Source organism: Chenopodium quinoa, unplaced genomic scaffold (assembly GCF_001683475.1).
Source record: "Chenopodium quinoa cultivar QQ74 unplaced genomic scaffold, ASM168347v1, whole genome shotgun sequence".
NCBI classification, from domain to species: domain Eukaryota; kingdom Viridiplantae; phylum Streptophyta; class Magnoliopsida; order Caryophyllales; family Amaranthaceae; genus Chenopodium; species Chenopodium quinoa.
In genome coordinates, this window is record NW_018745260.1 from 290,243 (window position 1) to 303,991 (window position 13,749).

At 34.7% G+C, this 13,749-nt stretch overlaps 2 long non-coding RNA genes across 2 annotated transcripts; both read left to right on the forward strand.

Moving 5' to 3' along the window:
- The first annotated feature begins 328 nt into the window (after positions 1-328).
- LOC110711353 lies at positions 329-12,774 on the forward strand. Its single transcript, XR_002509341.1, has 3 exons — positions 329-694; positions 6,987-7,056; positions 12,548-12,774. It is a non-coding gene; the product is annotated as an uncharacterized LOC110711353 (long non-coding RNA).
- Positions 12,775-12,875: 101 nt separating this feature from the next.
- On the forward strand, positions 12,876-13,390 carry LOC110711354. Its single transcript, XR_002509342.1, has 3 exons — positions 12,876-12,912; positions 13,011-13,193; positions 13,278-13,390. It is a non-coding gene; the product is annotated as an uncharacterized LOC110711354 (long non-coding RNA).
- The last annotated feature ends 359 nt before the right edge of the window (positions 13,391-13,749 follow it).

Genomic DNA, 13,749 nt, shown 5'->3' on the forward strand with positions numbered 1-13,749 from the left:
AAAAATTAGGACTTTTGGCAAAAATTAGTGAAAGAAATAGTGAACTGCCCAAAACTTACTCATTTTATGTTTGTAATTGCAAAAATGCCATCAAAAGGTTGAATTTAGTTGATTTTCTTGACTTTTTGGTTGACTTTCTTGACTTTTTTGACAAAATGAGTTGTGGAATCTACAAATGTAACCCCTTCTTTGTTGGTTATTGCAAAATTGCCATCAAGATTTGTTGATTTTTGTTGATTATTTTTAAATTTATTAACTTTAATTAGTATAATTGTGGTTTATGTGTTTTAATTAAAATTAAGTGATGTATTGAGCTGCCGAAATTGCACTCCTTTTTTTTTGGATGAAATTGCCCTTGCATGCAATACTCCTTATTTTCTTTTCCCTTTTTTATTGCTTCATCGTTCATAAAAGCTATTTGTCTATCTCTCTCATCTGAGTCTAATTCTCACTTTCCATGGAAGTGGTTCGTAGTTTTGTTATGTCATTTTGAATATTTTTTGTACGAATTTCTTTCTTTGAATTCCGAATTCCAAAATAGTGTGATTTAAATTAGGTTTTTATTTATCGGAAAAGTATATTCGAATTCGAATGGTGGGATAGTGGCGGTGGTGGTAGCGGTGGTTTCCGTGATTGTCTGATTACTGAGAATTACGCCGGATTGATTTTCATGCATTAATTTGCAGTGTTTTCGGTTAGTATTTATTCTCGATTTCTGTAAAAGTGTTCAACGAGTTCTTTGATTTGCATGCAAGCTTTGCAATTAACTGTATTTTTTATGACAATTTCGGGTAATTATTGATGTGTTTGATTGATCTATAATTTGGTATTCTGTTTGTATTTTCTATTTGTAGTTAATTGGAAATTTGTCGAATTTAGAGTATTTTACTTTCGCCCAAATCATAATTTTGTCGATTTTCATAATGTGAACTTTGTTAATTCGGTTTTGTTTTAAATTAAGTTTTTTTTTCGAATTTGTAATTTTCAATTCACAGATTGTTTATGAGATTAGTTGATGGGATTTTTGTGTTTTTTATTTTAGTTATGTAATTCTGTAATTTTCAATTGGGTTTTTGCTCTTTACTTTGAAAAACTAATAACATTACAATTAGTCATTTAATTTGCATGCAATTTTTGTTGGTGGCTGGAATTTTCGCGATATTGATGAGCAAATTTTGGTATTCTGCCTACAAGCAAATCATATATTTTCATGAGTTCAATTGATGGGAGAACTGTGTTTTAAATTTTGTTTTTTAAATTCTGTATTTGGGAATATTCTGAGTTGGGGTTTCGTTAATTGTCGTTAGTTATGAATTGGGCTATTTTCACTATGCATGTGTTTTCCGTTGTTGATTTCTGATAATAATTTATTATTTGGATGTATCTTTGACTTGGTTTACTAATTGCTGCAAATTGAGATTATTTTGAATTTGGATCGTTTTATTTTCTTACAAAACACAGAATTTCATGAGATGAGTTGATGGATTCTCCGGGGTTTTATAATCTTGGTTCTTAAATTCTGAATTTGGGATAATTATTTTCTATTTGCTGTTAATTGAGATTGTTTTGAAATTGTAGAATTCTACTTTTATCCTAATCATATTTTTTTTTTTTGAGATTAGTTGATGGGATTCCCGGGTTTTCACGGGTTTTCTAATTTGGTTCTGTTAATCTATATTTGGGATATTTTTGATATGAGGTTTCTTCACTTGCATGTGTTATCCATTATCTTATATTCGATGTTCAAAATATAACAAGACAAATTGGTGTTAAAAATGTATCGAAGAACTTTGATTTAAGGTTCGATCTTTAATTTTTTATATTGATATTGATTAATCTATCATCTTTGGCTTGATTATATGCTGCTGAATCATGTCATGAATTAAAGTTCTGTCATCAAAACAAATGAAGTAATGGGTGTGGAGAATGGATTAGGAGAGGAATAAGTGCAGAAGGAACTGTTTGAAGAAGTATCCCATTACTCAATAAGTGAGACTTGTAGTGCACTTCCTTGTTAAGATGATAATTTAAGAGGAATTCCACTACAAGTGTCAGTCATTAAGTTGTAGGGAAGTCAAGTTCTACTCCTTAAATCATATGACAACAACTCTTTGCATACGAGAGTAAAGGTATGAGTCATTAGTGTAATTTAACGTGATAGACAAACTTAAAATATAACCAAGTATACTTGAAGGTATTTTCATCATGTTAGTTCACGCTCTTGGCTTAAAATATAGCCAACTAGAATAAAATGCATTTTTATCATGTGAAACCATATTCTACACTTAAAACAGAACCAATTCAAATCATATGCATTAATGTCATGTGAATACATATAAATCTAATATATGGTTAATTTTAATCTAATGCATTTTTATCATGTAGATTCGTAACTATCGGAATAATGAAATCTAAATTTTAGACAATTAGAATGAAGGTTTAAAATAATTTAGAACCTCTGATTGTTCTATGTTATTTAGATTGATGTTAAATTTAGGTCCGTAGCATGGTTGTGTCTTGAATATGAGTTTTATGATTAGAGAGAAGAACAGGCTAATGTTTAATTTATTATTAGATTGGTCTATTGTTAGTTGAGGTTTTTGTTCTGAAATGGCTGTGAATTTTTAGGGGTGTTAGACCTTATGTTTGTTTCGTGCTTTTTGTGTTGCTATTAAATTAAAGTTCTTAGAATAATATTGTTTTGAACGTGAATTCAATGGTTTGGTAGAAGCACGAGCTGATGCAGTATTTGATATTAGATTGGTCTGTTGTAAATTGTGGCTTATTGTTGTGGGACGGGTATGGAGTACTTAACATTGTTGATCTTTATGATTGTTTCATACTTTCTATATTTCTGTTAAATTTAAGATCTTAGCATGAAAATACTCTTCTCACTATCATAGGTGAAGTGTTAGTTAGCCAACTAAGTTTCATTTGTTACTTGCATTCTGTTTAGTACTTTTATTCCAACTCCTTTACTCTGAAAATGGTGACCATTCTTATGCATGAGATTATTTTGTGTGTGCAATTTAGAAGTATTTGCAACACTTTTAGAGGAATATTACTCTTATATATTAGTAAAGAGGATACTATAGCATACATTGTAGTGAAAGAAATTGCCAACCACATTAGTTATGTTCACTTTGAAGTGATTATTCAGTAGTTGAATCTTTTGACCTTTGGTTCTACTACCATGTCTAGCCATCGGAACACGTTTCTCCTTAGCTAATGCTTTTTTGGTTATGTTTTAGGCACAATATACCTTTTAATTGTTTTATGCTATTTGTATTTCTACTAAAATTTAAGTTCTTAGAATGATAGTGTTTTGAACGTGTATTCTATGATTTGGTCGAAGCACGATTTGATGCTCTATTGTGGCTTATTGTTGTGGGTTGGGTGTGAAGTATTTAGCATTGTAGAATTTTCTGATTGTTATTGCTATTAATTTTAAGTTCTTAGCGTTAGTATATTCTTCTCACCATTACAGGCGAAATGTTAGCTAGCCAGCTGAGTGTCGTTTGTTTCTTGCACTCTGTTCATTACTTTTATTACAACTCTTTACCTTTCAACAAGGTGACCATTCTTATACATGGAATTATCATGTGTACATAATTTAGGAGAATTAACAAGACTTCTAAAGGAATATTACTTTTGTATTAGTAAAGAGAAGTCAGAAACATACACTTTAATGAAAAAATTTTCTATTTGCATTAGTTATGTTCATTTTGAAGTGATTACTGAGTAGTTGAATTTTTTGACCTTGCTGATGCTTTATTGTGGCTTATTGTTGTAGGTTGGGTGTGAAGTACTTAGTATTGTAGATTTTTGTGATTGTTCCATACTATCTATATTGCTATTTAATTAGTAGATTCTTCTCACCATCATAGGTGAAATGTTAGCTAGCACTCTGTTCATTACTTTTATTCCACCTATTTACCTTTTAATAGGATGACAATCCTTATACATGAGATTATCATGTGTATGTAATTTTTAAAAATTAGCAAGACTTTTAGAGGAATATTACTTTTGTATTAGTAAAGAGGAGATAAAAACATACACTGTGATGAAAGAAATTTCCAACTGCATTAGTTATGTTAACTTTGAAGTGATTATTGAGTAGCTGAATCTTTTGACCTTTGGTTCTACTACCACATCTAGCTATTGGAACACGTTTCTTCTTAGCTAATGTTTTATTTGTTATTAGATCGGACTGTTGTTAGTTGATGCTTTATGTTATGGAAAGATGTTTGTCAGCCAACTTAGCATTATATGTTTGTAGCATTGTGACCCGTTCTCTTCTTTTAGCTTCTTTTTACTCAACTGGGCAATCATCCTCAAACATGAGATTAGCTTGTGTAAATAATTTAAAAGTATTATCACAGCTTTAAAAGAAATATCACTCTCTTTTATTAGTAAATTTGATCCAGAAACATGCATTATAGTGTGAGTAATGCCCATCACATTAGTTATGTTCATTTTGAAGTGATATGTGAGTAGCTTAATTTGTATACTTTTGGTCTTGCTAAAGTTTATGCATTTCTTGGAAGCTAAAGTTTTAGTTAGGATTTTCTTAATTTTTGATGGCCTATTTTAAAATTGCTGAGATGTGTTGTGAATTTGGCTTGACATTTTTTTTTAATGTTATTTTAACATTTAATTTAAGATACATAATATATGAAATTATATTAGGGATAAGTTTTTAAAAATATTTTGTTGACTATCAATGCATGTGTAAATAGTAATGTTATTTGTTTAATTGTATTTTAATATGTTTTGTTGTTGTTTTCCATGCAAAGTCAATGAATATGGCGGCAAAATGTAGCCTTTTATTTCTTTTTCCTCTGTACTTTCTCTCTCTTCTGTTTCCCTTTAATTTATATCTCTTCTGTCCTCAAAGACTTTAAGTCTCCATTCAAAGCTTTCTTTTAATTTCTGTTTCTCTACAAAAAAAAATTATTTAAGACACCAGATTTTTACTTAAATTTTATGATTTAAAATTACATTTTCCATTTCTCTTCAATTTTCTTTTACACGATTTTGTTGCTCAATTGGTTTACAGATTTTCAAAGATTCTTTGTTTATATAAGAAAAAAGACTGGTATGAGTGATTTGCGAGAGCTGGTAACCCGGCTTGATGTTATTTGTGCTGAGATGGAAGACATGCGACTGCAGGAGAAGGCTAATGTAGAAGAATTAGCCAGAATCAAGGCTGCTTATACAGCAAAGTTACAAGAAGCGACAGATTTATTATCGCAGTTGCATCGACATCGTGAGCAATGCGTCGCTGAGTTACTTTGGCAATTAGGGAAAGATATAAGAAGGGCTTGGATAGCCGATGGCAGTATTGGGCCGCTTGTTAGAAATCTGCAACCTGTAGAAAAAATTGTTGAAGATGACAGGGGAAGTGTTGTGGGTAGGAGTATTGGTGTTTCTCAAGACTTTGAAGAACGTAGGGATGACGGTGGTGATGGAGGAAGTCTTGTGGAACACAATACTGTAGGTGAAAATGATGATATGGAGGAATTGGATGAAGATGGTGGTGATGGCGGTGATGTAGAAGAGGGAAATGGTGATGCTAACGAGGAGATAAAGGAGGGCTGATGATGAGGTTGGAGAAGATGTTGTTGATGAGGGTGTACACTAGTAGAAAAATAGCAATAGGCAGCCCCCAAATGTTACCGGTTAGGCTAAACCAGTGGCCAAAATCGGTCTAGAAATGGGCGGGATTTTAGAACAAGAGAAATGGCACCGGTTTGGCCTGAACCGGTGCCAATTGAACCGATGCCAAATTCAAAAAAAAAAACGCGGCCTTATTTCTTCTCCTTCCTCTCTTTCTCTTTCATTCCCTACCTTCTATCATCTCACTGTTTCATTAGAGCTGAGCGAATTGAACACCCTCCCCCTTTTCCCTCCACCACAGCCGCCACCTTCACCGGCCACCAGAGGTGTCGAAAACCACCTTTAATTCTCCCCTGCCCTTCTGTTTTCCCTTTCTTTCTCTTTCAAAGCTGTTTCCCTGAGGTTCCTCCACCAACATTGTTCGATAACAACAGCCACCAGCATTTACCGCTCTGAGGTTTCTCCACCACCGAGCCGCGCCACCGCCTTGAGGATCCTCCACCACCGAGCCGCGCCACCGCCCTGAGGCTCCTCCACCACGGAGCCCTGCCCTGCCCTGCCCTGCCCTGAGGCTCCTCCTCCATTAGCTGCCCTCCTTCTCTCCTTCCATTCAAGGTTTTCCTTTTAATTTTTTTGTTTTTTTACATTATTTTCCAATTATATACTTATATATATTAATTTGTTTTGCATTTTGAACCATTGTTAGCAAATTAAAATTTAGGTTTGAATATAATTTTTCTCAATTTTAGGTTTGAATATAATTGGGAAATTGTGAAAATATTAGAGATTAGTAACCTTGTTACTCAATTAGTTGGATTTTATTATGTTTTAATGGTTAAGTTAATGTGTTTTGGTGGATAATTTTGAAATAATTATAGAATATATATTAACCTTGGTGCTTAAATAGGTGAAATTTGGTATGTTACTTTTAATGGTTAATTTGAAGTTGTTTTGATGGATTATTTTGAATAAGTTAGATATTAGTGAACTTTGTTATTAAATTAGTTGAATTTTGGAATGTTTAAATGGTTAATATTAAGTTGTTTTGATGGGTATATTTGAATAAATTTGAGATTAGTAACCTTGCTTGTTACTAAAGTAGATGAATTTTGGAATGGGTGAATGGTTACTTTTAAGTTGTTTTGATGGGTAATTTTGAAAAAATTAGAGATTAGTAACCTTGTTAGTTTAGCAATTTTGAATAAATTAGATGAATTAAAGTAGTGAATACATTGTTTAGCAATTGTTAGTTTGATGAATGATGTGTTTTAGCTTATAAATAAATTAGTGAATTGACATGTTATGAGAAAGAAATAGTACATACCTAATATTTAACCTAATTTTTGGTTATTGTTTTTTTTTAATAGATTTGTGAATTGAAGCACGAGTTTAGCTTGAGGACAACATATTAAGCTCAAGTGGGTAGTTGCTATATAGGTATGACTTATAAACTTTACTTAGCTATATTTCTTTCTATTTATCCATTTAATAAAAGTTTATTCATGAAATTGCAACTTGTGTATTGTTTAATTGCAAATAAATACAACAATATATAGAATACTTGCATCATCATATGCCTAGATACTCGTTCAAGGCTTTCTTATTAGGAGAAAGTCTTGAATAGTCCCCGGTTGGGACTGTTCTTGAATGTGTACTCTCATTTAGGTGGTGAATGTATGTTTTCTTTTCGATTTTAAGGAACATCTTGGCTTACCATTTCCTCACTATGTTCTCTGGGTACATATATGGGTAATTAATTATCTACATCGTGTACTTGGAGAACTAGGGGGAAATGCTGCCGGATTTTCCTTAAAATTTGAAAGTTGACATACATTCACTAGTGAGAGTAGACATTCAAGGATGGGTTAGGTTGGAGTGATAAGGACCATTTGGAAACATGCATTTTTTCACTATATGAATGGCATATTCACGTTTTGTACTTGAATTTGATTTACATAAAATATGTAGCAATTACACATTATTCATTATATGTTGCTATATATGTTTAGAGACAATTTACTATATGGAGAAGGATCGTGGTTGGATGTATAGTAGACGCGATACATTGGAATTTTGGAATGGGGTTCAAGAGTTTTGCGAGAGGGCTTTAGCTTATCAACGCAAACTGGGTGGCAAAGGCCTTTATTGTCCTTGTGTTGATTGTAATAATGTGAATGTGGTTGATAGTGTTGAAATCATTAGAGATCATGTATTATATCGTGGGTTTAGGCATTTATACCATGTGTGGATTTGGCACGGAGAAAGTGGAGAGTACAGTGGGGATCTTGATCGAAATGATGTGCGTGTTAGAAGCAATGAGATTCATGTGGACAAGGAATACAAGAATGATGACTATATTGTTGATAATGGTGAGGATGAAGCTGATGGTGATCAGGAGGATGAGGTCGAGGATGAACAAGTGGATGAGATGTTGCATGGTGTTGAAGGTGGAGTGTTTGAGTTATTATCGGAGGCTTTCGAAAAGCCTTTGTATCTTGGGTGCAAAAAATACTCCAAACTATCGGTTGTGCTAACACTTTTCAACATTAATTCGAAGCATGGGTGGACGGACATTAGTTTTACTTCTTTGTTGACCGCATTAAGTGATATGTTGCCTGATGGGAATGAAATTCCTAAGTCTTACTATTACGCAAAGAAGCTCATGTGTCCCTTTGGTTTGGAGTATAAGAACATACATGCATGTCCTAATGACTGTATTCTGGATCGAAATGAGTATGAACAATTGCAGGAGTGTCCACGATGCAAGCGGTCGCGCTACAAGCGCATGAGTTGCAATCCTTACGGAGGGACCTCCTGCTAAGGTGTTGTAGTATCTTCCCATTATTCCAAGGTTTAAGCGTATGTTCTCAATACCAAAAGACGCTAAAAACTTGAGGTGCCATGCAGAGGGAAGAAAGAAAAACAGAATGCTGAAGCATCCAGCTAACTCTCCACAGTGGAAGAACATTGATTTGAAGTTTGAGAAATTTGGTGATGAAGTCAGAAATTTAAGGCTTAGGTTGTGCACGGACGGGATGAATCCATTTGGCACTCTTAGTACCCAACACAACACATAGCCGGTACTTTTCGTGATTCATAATTTGCCTCCTTGGCTGTGCATGAAACGTAAGTATATAATGCTTTCATTGCTAATAACGGGGCCTAGGCAACCTGGAAACAACATAGATGTTTACCTTGTGCCACTTATTGACGACTTGAGAAAGATGTGGGACGAAGGGGTTTCTGTTTTCGATGCTCATTAGAACGAGATGTTCACATTGCGTGCAACCCTTATGTGGACCATGAATGACTTCCCTACATATGGCAACTTGTGTGGGTACAAGGTCAAAGGGAAAAAAGCATGTCCCATATATATTGATGACACATCAAGCGTATACCTTACTCATTCTCACAAAGATGTCTACCTACGGACTCGAAGGTTCCTTAGGCGTGATCACCCGTACCGTAGGAAGAAAAAGGCTTTCGATGGAACAGTGGAAAAGGATACTGCGCCTAGACCATTGACTGGTGCTGAGATTTGTGCTCGGGTGAAAGGGATACGAACGGTGTTTGGAAAATCAGAAAAAATTGTGGTCTCAACTGCTCTGTTTATGAAAGAATCAATCTTTTGGAAGCTTCCGCACTGGAGAGAACATGACGTTAGGCATTGTCTTGATGTGATGCATATAGAGAAGAATGTGTGTGATGCTCTTTTGGGAACGTTTATGAATATCCAAGGCAAAACAAAGGACGGAAAGGGTACACGGTTAGATTTGAAAGAGATGGGGATTCGTCCAGAATTGTGGCCTCAAGAAAAGGTTAGAAAGGGGAAGGAACCGAGAAAAGAAGATGAAAATGTTTTGAAAAAAGGGAAGGAGAAGAGCAAGGGAAAGGGAAAGGCAAAAGATGTGTCAAAGAAGAAAGTTGAGGGTAAAGGGAAGGATGAAAAGAATTATTTACCCCCGGCTTGCTATACATTGTCAAGGGTATAGAAACGTATGTTTTGTTCATATCTATACGACATTAAGGTTCCATCAGGGTACTCATCTAACATGAAAAGATTTGTAACCTTAAATGGAGAATTGAAGCTGACAAGTATGAAATCCCATGATTGTCACATTATGATGCAAGTATCCCTACCGATTGCAATCCGTGGTATTCTATCGAAACACGTGAGGGAAGCGATTACAAGCCTTTTTTCATTTTTGAATACAATTTTTAGCAAAGTTCTTGATCCTTGTACACTAGATGCTTTGCAAGTAGATGTGGTTGTGGCTTTGTGCAAATTTTAGATGTATTTCCCACCCTCATTTTTTGACATCATGGTTCATTTGGTTCTTCATTTGGTGCGTGAGATTAAGTTGTGCAGTCCAGTGTTCATGAGGTGGTGCTACCCTTTTGAAAGACACATGGGTACATTACAAGATAAAGTACGGAACCGAGCTCACCTTGAAGGAAGTATGATGCAAGGGACCGTGGGTGAGGAGATAGGTAACTTTGTGGTGGACTACATAGCCCTTGCTCAACCTATTGGTCTTCCTACTTCTCGACATGAAGGTAGACTTGATGGTCATGGCACAATTGGGTTGAAACACCATACCGAGATCAGTTCTTACAAGCACACCTTTATGTGTTGCACCATGTTTCAGATGTGCATCCATATTTAGACGAACACATGGCAAGTTTGCGTGACGAATTTCCATCGAAAGGTGAAAAGGCACTTATGCAGCTGCATAATAAGAGGTTTGTTAATTGGTTTCGTGATCGATTAATGAGTGGATTGGATGATACTAATGTGACCGATACAATACGGTGGCTTGCGTACGGTCCTAGGGATGATGTTCGTTCATTTGAGGGATATGACATCAATGTGTACACTTTTTGGACCGAGGGTCGTGATTTGAAATCTTCCTCTACCCAAAACAGTGGTGTAACGCTTGTGGCATCATCAAGGGAGTTTGCAAGTTCTAAGAATAAATCACCTGTCGATGCAGAGTTGTCATACTATGGTCGAATTCAAGAAATATGGGAGCTTGATTATTGTGACTTCACGGTTTCTCTTTTCAAGTGTAAGTGGGTTGATAATATCAGGTGTAACGTCGAATATGAGGACTTTACTCTTATAGATCTTGGCCACTTGAATGATAGTGCGGAACCATTTATCTTTGCATCTCAAGCTAAGCAAGTGTTCTGCGTAACTAACCCAGGGGATTCAAAATGGTCTATAGTGCTAGCTGGCAAAAGAAGAATCCTAGGCATTGGAGATGTTGAGGATGAGGAAGAATATGATTCGTTTGATGATCCATGGCACCTGCCTGCCGAGGCTGCGGCAGCCTTGGCAGGCAACTGCCAGGGCTGCTGTGGCCTCGGCGCGGGCTGCCTTCGCTGTTCCGGCAGCGGGGGAGGCTCCCTTGGGTGTTCCGGTTTGGCGGAAGTTGCGTATCTTTTTTTAAAAAAAATTTGAGCCATTTTTTTTCTCAACTCACTCGGCATAATGGCTTTTCGCATGCCTATTTTCTTCATTTTTCAACTTATGAACTTGTTATTTTTCAAACCATATCATAATTACATAATTATTAGTGAATGTCACTTGAAATGACATAAAAGAAGCTAATTAGGTGACATTTTGGGTCCATTTCATAAAAAAAAAAGCAATTTCTTTCCAAAACGGCTTCTCACTTGCCTATTTTCTTCATTTCTCAACTTATGAACTTATTCTTTCTCAAAAAATATCATAATTACATAATTATAAGTTTGTGAGTTGAAATTACATAAAAGAAGCAAAGTTCTAAGTTTTTGGGCCCATTTCATCAAAATAATGCCATTTTGAGCCGAAATTGCTACTCACTTGCCTATTTTCTTCATTTCTGAACTTATAAACTTATTCATTCTCAAATCATCTCATAATTACATATTTATAAGTGATTGTGAGTTGAAATTAAATAAAAGAAGCAAAGTTCTAAGTTTTTGGGTCCATTTCATCAAAATAAAGCCATTTTGAGCCGAAATGGCTACTCACTTGCTTATTTTCTTCATTTCTCAACTTATAAACTTATTAATTCTCAAGAATATAATAATTACATATTTATAAGTGATTGTGAGTTGAAATTACCTAAAAGAAGCAAAGTTCTAAGTTTTTGGACCCATTTCATCAAAATAAAGCCATTTTGAGCCGAAATGGCTTCTCACTTGCCTATTTTCTTCATTTCTCAACTTATAAACTTATTCATTCTCAAACCATCTCATAATTAAATATTTATAAGTTATTGTGAGTTGAAATTACATAAAAGAAGCAATGTTCTAAGTTTTTGTGCCCATTTCATCAAAATAAAGCCATTTTGAGCCGAAATGGCTTCTCACTTGCCTTTTTTCTTCATTTCTCAACTTATAAACTTATTCATTAACAAAAAATCTCATAATTACATATGTATAAGTGATTGTGAGTTGAAATTGCATAAAAGAGGCAAAGTTCTAAGTTTTGGGCCCATTTCATCAAAATAAAGCCATTTTGAGCCGAAATGGCTACTCACTTGCCTATTTTCTTCATTTCTCAACTTATAAACTTATTCATTATCAAACCATCTCATAATTACATATTTATAGTGATTTTCAGTTGAAATTACATAAAAGAAACTAAGTTCTAAGGTTTTGGGTCTAATTCATCAAAATAAAGCCATTTTGAGCCAAAATGGCTTCTCACTTGCCTATTTTCTTCATTTCTCAACTTATAAACTTATTCATTCTCAAACTATATTATAATTACATATTTATAAGTTATTGTGAGTTTAAATTACATAAAAGAAGCAAAGTTCTAAGTTTTTGGGCTTATTTCATCAAAATAAAGCCATTTTGAGCCGAAATAACTTATAATATGCCTATTTTCTTCATTTCTCAACTTATAAACTTATTCTTTCTCAAACTATTTCAGATTTCGCATGGAAGCAAATCTTCAAAGAGAAAGATGGTGGAGAATCCTAAAAGAATTGATCAACCTAAGAAGAAGCTAAGTGAACAAAGGTCCAAGAGTGAACAAGCGTCGAAGTTGCACTCTTCGAAAGGTTCACCCATGCAACCTACTCCACTATTTGAAGACATTGTTCTTCAATTGCTCTTTTCTGACATGACCTTTCTTCACAACCGTGCTTTTCATTTGGTCGATCCCATGGAAGTTGCACTTCTTAAGGCAATGTTCCACTATGATGAGGATACAGTTGCATGGATCAGCAAAGAAGATGTGAAGGAATTTCTACGTGGTGCAAAGCTTAACATTTTTCTCATTCAAACATTCATGAGGTACTTCAATTCCCACATAATCTACACTTTTTTCAAGTTATTCAAATGTATGGTGATTATCCTACATGTGATTAATTATTCAATGTTCATGCACGCAGAGCACTATAGGAGCACTTAATCGAAACCGATTCTCCTTGTAAAGTTGGATGGTTATGCCCCGAGCAGTTATCCACTACTAGAATCATAGGCAACCCCCATGACGTGTTGTACTATGTTGAGCAAAGTATCAGGGAATCAGCGCGTGCGAGAGACAAGTTTATATTCGCCCCATGTTATAAAGAGTAAGTCTAACCATGTCAAATTCAATCGATTTGGCCTCATTATATGTTGACTCCTAAATATTAATTTGCTTGTCTATTGTGAAGTTATGTAGGGAGTATTGGATCCTCATGGTGATTTGTAATTCCAATAACATAATTTATCACCTTGATTCAGCTCGATCATCGGAGAAGTGGCTCGTGAAGTCTATATTGTAAAAGTAAATATATATAGCTACCTAGTGATGATTATTGCTAATAATAACTAATTTAGTAGTCATACGAATAATCAAATTTGAATGTACTTTATTTACTACAGTGTTATGAAGAAGCTACATTGTCGTGCTCCAAAGGGTCCAACATGGAAGTAACCGTTGGTAATTTGCATGATATTGTGATTATCTTCAAAATCTATGTTTATAAATATTTGCTAATTTCCTTTTCATGTTTCACTGATGTGATTTGTTTGTCATATGCTAGTGCGCACAACAAGAAAATGGACTTGATAGTGCTTTGTATGTGATGAGATTCATGCTTGACATTGTGACTCATTGTACGGACACTCAACAGCTTGATGAGG